Source organism: Struthio camelus, chromosome 7 (genome assembly GCF_040807025.1).
Source record: "Struthio camelus isolate bStrCam1 chromosome 7, bStrCam1.hap1, whole genome shotgun sequence".
Classification (NCBI taxonomy): Eukaryota; Metazoa; Chordata; class Aves; order Struthioniformes; family Struthionidae; genus Struthio; species Struthio camelus.
Genome location: NC_090948.1, coordinates 43,426,719 through 43,438,113, shown reverse-complemented (window position 1 = coordinate 43,438,113; position 11,395 = coordinate 43,426,719). Strand labels below are relative to the sequence as shown.

At 48.1% G+C, this 11,395-nt stretch overlaps 1 long non-coding RNA gene across 1 annotated transcript; it reads right to left on the bottom strand.

Annotated features, from left to right (window-relative positions):
* Positions 1-8,364: 8,364 nt before the first annotated feature.
* Positions 8,365-11,172, bottom strand: LOC138067898 (uncharacterized). The gene is made up of 3 exons (XR_011142330.1): positions 11,079-11,172; positions 10,916-10,957; positions 8,365-8,821 (listed from the first exon to the last, which is right to left on the bottom strand). It is a non-coding gene; the product is annotated as an uncharacterized lncRNA (long non-coding RNA).
* Positions 11,173-11,395: the final 223 nt, after the last annotated feature.

The window sequence follows — 11,395 nt, the reverse complement described above, 5'->3', positions numbered from 1 at the left end:
TGCACAAATAAATGCAACTCAAACAGCAAATGCACATTTAGCTTATACTGCAAATATTCAAGATCACACAAAGCTAACATCCAATTAGAATGGCTGTAGGTATCCCAAGACTGTAAAAGTCATGGCTAGTAGATGGGTGCCTAAAGAAAAGACAAACTAAAAACAAACTGAGGGAAAACATTGTTTGCAGTTAGAGCAGTTTAAACGTAATAATTTTCCACTACTTTGCCCCACTGGAACCACATCTCATCAGTGAGGTTACAATGCTATGACTTAGCTCTTCAGGCACAACAGAGAGCTGATCTCAGTTCTCTGATTCAAGGTTTCCTAGCCCTGCTAAAATGCAGAGGTGAACAGACACCCCCGTGTTTCCTTTGAGCGTAGGCCCTCTTAAAGGGGTGTTTCAAATACTCTCGTATTTATACCCGAGTTAGTCACCTGCAACTAAATTCCTCTGCAGCAAGGCTATCAAAAGTGGCTGAAGTTTCTAGGTGCAATTGTTGACACTGGCCAGGGAACTGAAAATTTACTTTGATTGCTGGCAGCAGCTCAGTTCCCATCTCCCAGCAATAAATTCAGGTCCTCATTTCCCACCCCTCTTCCTTGCAGGGGAACTACAGACAGGGAAGGAGAAGCATCTATAGAGACAGACAAGTCAAAAGAGGGTCACATTTTTTAGAAGTCTGGGCAATATTGCCCTGGAGAAAACAATTTTGTTCCATTCCTCCCCTACTGTCTACCCTCTCCTGCAGCCTACACCCTAAGCCCCAAACACTCCCCACCAAAACCTCCTTGCTCCTTTTATGAGTTGGATTAAAGGGAGACTCTGATTACGTAAAATTCTTTGTGGCTTCCTGTGATGCTTAGATAATGACAAATAGTACTATATCATCAATAATTAAATTCCACTTGTCTCTTTATAGTGAAGCGCAGCGATTGTTTTCTTGAGACTTCATTAGTACTAGCCGTGAGTAAACCAATACATCCAAAATAAGAACTAGCACAAAACTGGAATGAAACTTTAATCAAGTTTGAAAAAAGAGTGGCAAAGTCTCATTTCTAAGTCAGCTAGCTCTGTGAGTTCAAAGGGGACAAGGCTGCAACATACTCCAGTAGTGTTATACAATTTCCAGGGCGTTTGTATGGGGCTGTGAGTAATTCTGAAACCATCACCCCTGAAGCTGAGCCAAGTTGCAGTAAGTGAATCACTCAGAAAGCTAAGACCCTTTTCTGTTGGCAAATAAGCTGCAAACACATTGTAAACTGCATGCATTTCTTTGCTTATTCAGCATTTCGGTGTGAGTAGCTTTTATCTTGTCAATATGGCTTACCGGTTGAGTTATGAATGATAGTATGTTAGATATTCAGTAGTTCTTTTACTCAGACATCTAATAATATAAGTTTTCTGAAACAGAATGCTTTTTTAACGCTTTCACAGAAGTATTTTTTTCCATCCGTCAATTTCTGAACTCTGGGCTTCATCATTAAATGTTTAACTTGAGCCGGGATGTAAAGCAGAAATCACTCATGCACGATGCCTTGCTCGTTATATCCGTCTTCACAAGGGAATGTCTCTTTGATTTCCTGTTTCAAAAGGACATGAAAATGGCTATATTGGCTCAAATCCACGAGGTCCAGGATCCTGTCTTGAACTGTGGACAAAAACCTATGGAAGGGCGTAAGAATAACACACAGGGAAATTTCACCTGAGTGCTCTCATAGCTTGTGGTAGGTTGTTGTTCAGGGATTTTCTGAAATTAGGTCATTTTGGAAGTGTTTAGCAACCTTTGAAAAGTTTCTCTTCCTTGAACTTGTTCTGCTGCCCCTTAAACCCATGAAAACTGGCCACATGCCCAAGACCACGCATCAAGCAGCCCTGCAGGTGAACTACGTGTCCTGTGAGGAACCCCTTCATCTTGTCTGTTCTGAACCTACCTTCATCTGATACACTCTAATGCTTATATCAGAAGAGATAAACGTAGAGCCAAACAGTCCTGGCATATGCAGTCACTCCTCCTACAGAAGCCTTTCCAGACCTCCCTCCACCCAATCACAGCCAGGCTGAGGCAGGTGGCACCCCAGGTGGGGGTCTCTGCTTTGACCCAGCTCACAGCAGGGCCAACACAGCTAAAGCACAGCTACAGTAGGTTCCTCAGGGCTATGTCTAGGTGCATGTGGGCACCCCCAAGGATGGAGGGCCCCCATCGCTTGACAGCCTGTCTCAGTTGGCTCTGCTAGCATGGGGAAGGACAACAGTCCTGAGGTCCAGCCAGCATTTCCCATGCTGCAGCTTGTGCCATGGGCTCCCGCAGCCTCTCCTCATATGCCCTGGACTCCAACCCCATTTACTTAATTTCCTTTAGCACTTTCAGTGAAGGATCTGATCAAAATCTCTTTAGAAACCTCGGCCGACTGTATTAGCTGATTTGCTTCTACCTACATGCCCACTAAGCCTGTCCAAAAACTCCGCAAAGTTTAGGAGACAGGCTTGTCCTTTCTCTAAGGTTCAACTTGTTGCCTCCAATTCTTGCATTTGTCACAGTTTGCACTCCTTTCCCTGGTGCAGGCTTCAGATTATCAGACTGCTAACTTCCTAGCTCTCTCTGGAAACATTAAAAAAATCAGCATCACATGTACCAGGCTCCAGCTCTGCAGTAGGGCCACCTCCGAGCTCCTTCAGGATCCATAGGCACCTAACCCACGAGGAGTCACCAGGGAGGTCAGGGATCTCTGTCCTGGAGGTTTCAGGGCTTGGCTGGGCAAAGTCCTGAGCCACCTGCTCTAGCTAGGAGGTTGAGGCTGCTTGGAGGAAAGGCTAGACTGACCACCTTGACCAACAGCTCCATGACTCTATGACTCTTGGCTTCTTGGTCTTGTTACTGTCCGCTTTCCCTATTTGTTATGACAACTTCTGTAGTTGCTTTGATTTGAGACATATCCTCACGATTCCCCACAAAGTTTATATCATCTGCAGGGGTGAAAAAATTCATCTAATTTTCCTGCAATGGCCTTACCTCTTCTGAATATTCTTATTACACCCTGATCATATCAGCCATGCAGACATCTGCTCCTACTGCATTCAAATAAAGATTTACTATCAGTTTTGCAACCTCTGACAATGGCTCATCAGATTCAGTTTTGATCAGTGCATACGATCAATAGTTGCCAGGGCTCCTGGAAGGATCATTCACTTCCCCCCCTCCTTCCTTCAGCTTCTTTTTAACAAACTTCCTCTTTGTCCTATACCTCCCCTATAGAAATTGGATGCTGTGGGATGCTGAGATGCTATGAGAGCTGCTGCAGAGCAGATGATGGTGACAGTTTACAGTTTCTGTATGTCACATGGGACCAGGGCAAGCATTGCTTCTCTTCCCTTTGGCTCCTTATTCTGGTAAGAAGCAACTGGTGACCATTAAACATTAAGTGTCCACACAAGCTCCCAGGATGACATCCACAAGGTGCAAAACAAGTAGGTGAGATTTCCAACTGCCATTGCATTTCCTGCCTTCACAGCCTCTCTGATCCCACTCAGCATAGCAGTCAGTCACCCTCCCAGTCAAACAGCTGGTAACACACACCCATCATGACAGCATGCCTATTTGGCCTGGAAAGTCACAGAATCACAGAACGGTTGAGGTTGGAAGGGACCTCTGGAAATCATCTACTCCAATCCCCCTGCTCAAGCAGCGTCCTCTAGAGCATATTGCCCAGGATCACATCCAGACGGCTTTTGAATCTCTCCAGCGAAGGAGACTCCACTACCTCTCTGGGCAACCTGTTCCAAGGATCTGTTACCCTCACAGGGAAGAAGTTTTTTCTCAGGTTTAGGTGGAACTTCCTGTGGTTCAGTTTCTGCCCATTGCCTCTTGTCCTGTCACTGGCACCACGGAGAAGAGGCTGGCACCATCCTCTTGACACCCTCCTTTCAAATACTTGTACACATTGATGAGATCGCCTCTCAGTCTTCTCTTCTCCAGGCTGAACAGGCCCAGCTCTCGCAGTCTTTCTTCAGAGGAGAGATGCTCCAGCCCCCTCATCATCTTGGTAGCCCTCCGCTGGACTCTCTCCAGGAGCGCCATGTCTCTCTTGTCCTGGGGAGCCCAGAACTGGACACAGGACTCCAGGTGAGGCCTCCCCAGGGCTGAGGAGAGGGGCAGGATCACCTCCCTCCACCTGCTGGCAACACTCTGCCTAATGCACCCCAGGATCCCCTTGGCCTTCTTGGCCACAAGGGCACACTGCTGGCTCATGTTTAACTTGTTGTCCACCAGCACTCCCAGCTCCTCCTCTGCAGAGCTGCTTTCCAGCAGGTCAACCCCCAGCCTGTCCTGGTGCATGGGATTATTCCTGCCTAGGTGCAGGACCCTGCACTTGCCTTTGTTGAACTTCAGGAGGTTCCTCTCCGCCCACCTCTCCAGCCTGTCCAGGTCCCTCTGAATGGCAGCACAGTCTTCTGCTGTGTCACCTCTCCCCCCAGTTTAGGATCATCAGCAAACTTGCTGAGGGTGCACTCTGTCCCTTCCTCCAGGTCATTGATGAATATGTTGAACAAGACTGGACCCAGGACTGACCCCTGGGGGACACCACTAGCCACAGGCCTCCAACTTGACTCTGCGCCATTCACCACAACCCTCTGCGCTCGGCCATCCAGCCAGTTCTCAAGCCACCTCACCGTCCACTCATCTAGCCCACACTTCCTGAGCTTACCTGGGAGGATGTGATGGGAGACAGTGTCCAAAGCCTTGCTCAAGTCCAGGGAGACAACATGCACTGCTCTGCCCTCATCTACCCAGCCAGTCATCCCATCCTAGGAGGCTATCAGCTTGGTCAAGCATGATTTCCCTTTGGTGAATCCATGCTGACTACTCCTGATCACCTTCTTGTCCTCCAGATGCTTAGTGAGGACCTCCAGGAGGAGCTGTTCCATCACCTTTCCAGGGCTGGAGGGGAGGCTGAGAGGCCTGGAGTTTCCTGGCTCCTCCTTCTTGCCCTTTTGGAAGACTGGCGTGACACTGGCTTTCTTCCAGGCCTCAGGCACCTCTCCTGATCTCCAGGACCTTGCCAAGAGGATGGAGAGTGGCCTAGCAATAACATCTGCCAGCTCCCTCAGCACTCGTGGGTGCATCCCATCGGGGCCCGTGGATTTATGGATGTCAAGTTTGGACAAAAGATCTCTAACCTGATCCTCCTCCACCAAGGGAGAGTCTTCCTTTCTCCAGCCTTCCTCTCTTGTCTCCAAGGTCTGCAATTCCTGAGGACTGGCCTTAGCAGTGAAGACGGAAGCAAAGGCAGCATTCAATAACTCTGCCTTCTCTGTATTCTTCGTTACCAGCGCACCCGCCCCATTCAGCAGCAAGCCAACATTTTCCCTAGTCTTCCTTTTGCTAGTGATGTATTTGAAGCAGCCCTTCTTGTTGTCCTGGACATCCCTTGCCAGATTTCATTCCAACTGGGCCTGAGCCTTCCTTGCCGCATCCCTGCACACTCCGACAACGTCCCTGTATTCCTCCCAAGTGGCCTGTGCCCTTTGCCACATTCTGTGTACTTCCTTCTTCTGCTGGAGTTTGGCCAGGAGTTCCTTGCTCATCCATGTAGGTCTCCTGCCCGCTTTGCTGGACTTCCCACTCAGAGGGATGCACCGATCTTGAGCCTGGAGGAGGTGACGCTTGAATATTAACCAGCTTCCTTGGACCCCTCTTCCTTCTAGGGCCCTGTCCCATGAGATTCCCCTAAGTAGGTCCCTCAAGAGGCCAAAGTCAGCTCTCCTCAAGTCCAGCGTTGCGATCCTACTTATTGTCCTGCTCCCACCTCGCAGGATCCTGAACTCCACCATCTCCTGGTCACTGCAGCCAAGGCTGCCCCCAACCTTCACCTCTCCAACTAGACCTTCTTTGTTTGTTAGTACGAGGTCTAGCAGCACACCTCTCCTCGTTGGCGTCTCCACCACCTTTGTCAAGAAGTTATCATCAACACTTTGCAGGAACCTCTTTGACTGTTTGTGTCTAGCTGTGCTGTCTTGCCAACAGATGTCAGGGTGGTTGAAGTCTCCCATGAGCACCAGGGCCTGTGATCGTGAGGCTACTTTCAGCTGTCGGTAGAAGGCCTCATCGACTTCCTCTTCCTGATCAGGTGGCCTGGAGTAAACCCCCACCACCGTGTCACCCACGTTAGCCTGCCCTTTCATCCTTACCCATAGGCTCTCAACTTGCTCTTCATCCACCCCGAGGCAGAGCTCCATACATTCTAGTTGCTCCCTCACATAAAGGGCAACTCCACCACCTCACCTTCCTGGCCTGCCCTTCCTAAAAAGCACATAGCCATCCATGACAGCATCCCAGTCATGTGAGCTATCCCACCATGTCTCTGTCACTGCAATGAGATCATGGCCCTGCAACCGCACACTGAGCTCTAACCCTTCCTGCTTATTCCCCATGCTGTGTGCATTGGTGTTCAGGCATTTCAGAGAGCCAATTGAGCATGTAAGCTCCTCAGGAGAGGTGCAAGAGGAGCCTCCATAGCCATGTCCCATGCTGTCTCCCCTGGCTGCATGCACCCACCGGGGGCATCCTGACTTGAGTGGTGTTTTACTGACTCTCCTGCCACTATACCACTCCCCTTCCCCCATCTTGCCTAGTTTAAAGCCCTCCTTACCAGGCTGGCCAACCTGTTGGCAAAGACACGCGTGCCCCGCTTGGTAAGCTGGATCCCATTGCTCCCCATCAGCTGTTGATCTTCAAACAGGGTCCCATGGTCATAGAAACCAAAGCCCTGCTGCCAACACCAGTGGCACAGTTAGTTGTTAACTTGGAAAACTCGTCTACTCCTCCTCCCATCCTTTCCCCTCACGGGCAAGATTGAGGAGGAAACGACCTGGGCTCCTAGACCACTATTCCCAGAGCTCTGAAGTCCCATTTGATGGTTTCCAGTTTGCCTTTTGTGTCATTAGCGCCCACATGGAAGATCAGCAGAGGGTAGTAGCCTGCTGCATGGACAAGCCTTGGCACTCTTTCCACGATATCTCTTATTCGAGCCCCTGGCAGGCAGCAAACCTCTCTAGACAAGAGGTCAGGTCAGCAGATTGACTCCTTGCTACAGGGGACAGAGGCACCTCCCACAACAATCACTCACCGCTTCTTCCGGGGGTTCCTGCACGGCACAGGGTCTGCCAGGCCAGTTGCCTCCCTTGGAGCCATGCCCAGCTCCTCCTCGGCTTGGAGGGTGCTAAACTTGTTCTTCACAGGCACATCTTGAGGAGGAACAAGAGCCTTTCTCCTTTCACAAGAGGTCACCAGCTTCCAGCGCTCTTCAACAGTGTTATGATGTACCGTTACACACAGCACAGAGCCCTCCAGCAACTCCACTGCAGTGGCAGGTGGGGACTCCTGGAGCTGCACAGTCTCCGAGAATACCCTGTCAATCTCCTGCTCATCCTCTCAGATGCTACACAGCCTACTAACTTCCTCCCGCAGCTCCTTTATCTGGTGACACAACTGGTCAACCACAGCACACCTCACACAGGAGAGCTGACTGTCAGCCCAGGCCCCACAGAGAGGCCCCAGGCACTCCCTGCAGCCTGACACCTGCAGAGCTGCATCTGCTGTCAGAGGGTCTGTCTGGGTTGAAGCCTCAGATACAGCCAATGCAGCACCTCCAACAGCCACTGGGAAATGGGCTCTGCAGCATGTCATGACCATGCCTGGGGAAGGACACACCACTGTGCAAAATGGAGAGGTGCCTTCTGGTACCCTTCTGCACAAACTGCTCTGCAAACTGCTGCATCTGCTCACTGCCTCTGCTGGCTGCACTCTGGGCCTGGCTCTTATATAGGCCTCTGCCTAGCAGTGACTCACAAGGGTGCTTGACCCACCCACTCAGGAGCCACCTGAAACAAAAGCCCCAACTCCCTCTGAGCAGGGCAGCCCAGAGAGCTCGTTAGCAGCAGCCCCACCTAGCTAGAACTTCCCAGGAGAAGTTAAGTCAAGGTCCCCTGCAGGAGTCCTTGCCCAGCTCTCCCTTCCTGCTAGCAGCAAGCACCCTCTAGTTCCTTGAGGGTCCCCAGAAAGCCTCCACAACTTCCAACAAGGCCCACAAAAGGCCCAAGCAGAGCCCAGACATTGCTGTGCAAACTGCTGCGTCTGTTCACTGCCTCTGTTGGCTGCACTCTTGAGCCAAGTCAAGGCTCAGGGATGCTGCCGTACACAGTGATGAAGTTACCTCATTAATCTGATTCAATTTTAGGCTTTCCTTAACATACCGAGCTACTCCTTCAATAGTAAAGTATGCATGTATAGGTGTGTATGTGTATAGACACAACTGTTCATTAACCTAGGAATTTGGCTGGCCACTGAGATCTACCTGCTCAGTAGCTCTTCTAAAAATTATTCACTTGTTGAAGTAGCCTGAAACCACAGCCCCTTTGGGGAAAAAACCACTGTGTCTCCCTGAAGCAATGCTGTGGGACCCCCAGTGACTTAGTTTTTAATACCACCTCAGTATGAATATGGCATCCAACAGGAGAAAGATTTATAATTGCCCAATTTCGCAAGAAGCAGAGGAGTCCTTTAATCAACTACACAGAGAAATGGGAGTGAAATATTCAAGCAGGGTGCTCTTGCGACCTGTGGCAACCAGGGTGGTGCCACGCCACGAATGAGACATCAGCCACTGGTCCTCCCTAGGGCTCCTGGTTTCCCTGGACACAGTGTGGTCTTTCCATGCCTAGAAGTGGAAATCAGGAACAGGGCATCTTCATGATGAGCATCTCCAGTCGTCTTTCAAATACTGCTTAAGAACTAAGGTCCAAGCCCGGAGCTCCTAAAAGCTGCAATGACAAAGAAATAGTTTGGTTAACCTTTTCACAGAGGCAGCAAGACAGAATTATACTCTAGTTAGTGAGCTAAAATACAAATAAGATAAATACCCTCATTTGTGTAGGATACCTTCCATTTTACATCAGAAGCAGTTTGGTCTCAATTCCTCAGACAGCTATAAACCTGCTAGGACTAAAGTAACTGAGACAGCATCAATCCAGGGAGATTAGGCCTGCATTTTATAGCTAGTATGCTGAAGTGGATACATTCTAGTATCCAGTATTGGACAGTAAGGCATTAATGGTAGAGTACATGAGTTTAACCACTCTATTATTGTGCTTTTTTGGAAACACGCCTGGGAATATACTGAAGTTCAGCAAATGGAAACTGAAATTCTAGTACTTTTTTATTTATTAGCCACTGTTGCATGTTTAATGAAAGACATTTTTGCAAAGAGTTGTTTTTAAAACCCAAGCAAAAGCCAAAGCAACATAGGAGTACATGTTCAAGTTGAGCTCAGCTCAAAGTTTTTGAGGTCCCCTGATGTCACCAGCAGCTTCAACAAGGACTCCACTGACTCCTCCATTAGGAGAGTCATCAGCCATGTGCTCCAGCTTAAGAAACCCTTTTCCCTTTGGTGAGGTTCCCATCCATTTTGTGATATCCTCTTTCCCCAGCCATAAAATCCTGCCTCCAGTCCCACCTGTCCTGCCTTAGGGGCTTGTTCAGCTGGAGGTAAAGGAAGGATTCAGCTGGCTGTTTGTACTTCAAAGAGCCGTTACAAGGATTCCTTAATTAACCTTACACCTCACTTTAAAAATGTAAAACAATGTAAAAGTGCCAAGACTGTTCCCCATTGAAGAACAGCTGGTTTCCATAAGATATTGTTGCTTTTTCATGTATGAACATATGGATTGTGTTAACATTTTGGCAAATGGCAAAAAAAACTGCTAAACATTTCTTTCTATCACCTCCTTTTACTGACACCAAAGTTGAGGATTGTTTCAGTGGGTCTGTTACCTTGGGAAGGACTAGTTGCAGGTTTAATACTGCACGTCAGGGACTTTGGGCCTGCGGGCACACTTCACCACGCCAAATCCTGCACTTCCCCTCTTGCACCTCAGTATGATGGGAGCATGCTGCCTGAGGACCACCGGCTTCCCTGGGAATTTAGGACCAGGACTGCCTGGCAGGCTGACCCCAGGAGGGAGGGAGGCATCTGGAAATGGGTACATCTTGCTATGACAGCTGGTGGCTGGGGAAAAAAATTAAAAAGTAGGGCCTTTGGAAAATCAGTCAAAGCAACGCTCCAATTTTCAAGCCCAAGAGTTAGTTCTCTAGGCCTTGGTCTTCAGAGTGCCGAACAAGCTGCCATGATATATTTAGGCTGAGGTTTGACTGCACGTTCGAGGGTTGTTAGCTCACAACAGTAACGTGATCTGTTGCAGCTAATATTAACAAGGCAGAGCTTGACCATCTGCTCCAACTACCTTCGCAGTGACCCTCTTATATTGTAAAAGAAGGGCCCAAGGCTGCAGCAGGACCTGACTGTTCTTCAGCCTGTGGATAGGACCTCCCCAGGATGCTTTAATTATTTTTTTCAAATAATGCTTTGATGCTTATGTTGTTTATAAGTGAATTTTCATTAAATTATAAGCACAGATTCCTATAGTAGACACCACTATACAGTGATTGAGACAAAGGAGAGCATGCTCTGAAACACCACCTCAAATAAATCTGCAAAGATAAATACATATAAAGGCTCAAAGTATAGAAACTTCATGCAGGGACTAATATAGCATAAAATTTACAAAATTAATAAATAAACATATTTTTAATTTTAAATTGTAATTCAATTCATATTTAAACATAATAAAAAAAACTTCTTTCTATTTGTCTCTGACATTTACAACCTCTAAGGTTTGACCTGTTTCAGATGTTTCACAGCTAGCATGAAGAGATATTGTGTAAGCAGGATCCAAAGCACTTTTATACCTTACTACTTTTTTGAGACCTCATCAAACAACAGAGGGTTTGAAGGTTACAGTTTAAAAGGGAGATGTTTCCAGGGTGTCTAAAGGTGGGAAGAATCAATGTGAACTTACTGGTCTTGTGTCTCTCGTCACTTGCTAATCCTCTTGCTTCTGCTGCTTCCAGTTTTTGTTTAAAAAAAAGAAAAAAAAAAGAAAACAAAATTCCCATATTTCCATGATCCAACACCCCAAACAGCCCTGGGCCACTGTCCTTGAGCACTACATTACTACGCACCCTGACTGTGTGGGTGGATGGTTGGATGCTCCTGCCCACCTGAAGACGTTGGGCACTAAGCTTGTCCCCGTGTAGCTCCTGGAGATAGTCCACCTTGCTGGCCTGCAAAGAGAAAAAACAGACAAACTCACAGTATAGTGTTTTTTTCAACTGCAACAATCTTTTACCAGTTCTTTGCATTTGTCCCAGAGAGAAAGGCACTTTTGCACCCTCTGGCCTGCAGAGCAAGCTCCCTTTAGGGGCCGTACCACCACCATGCCTGGAAAGCACCGGCCCATCTTACTTGGGGAAAAGAATGATATGAGGCTAGAAACCTC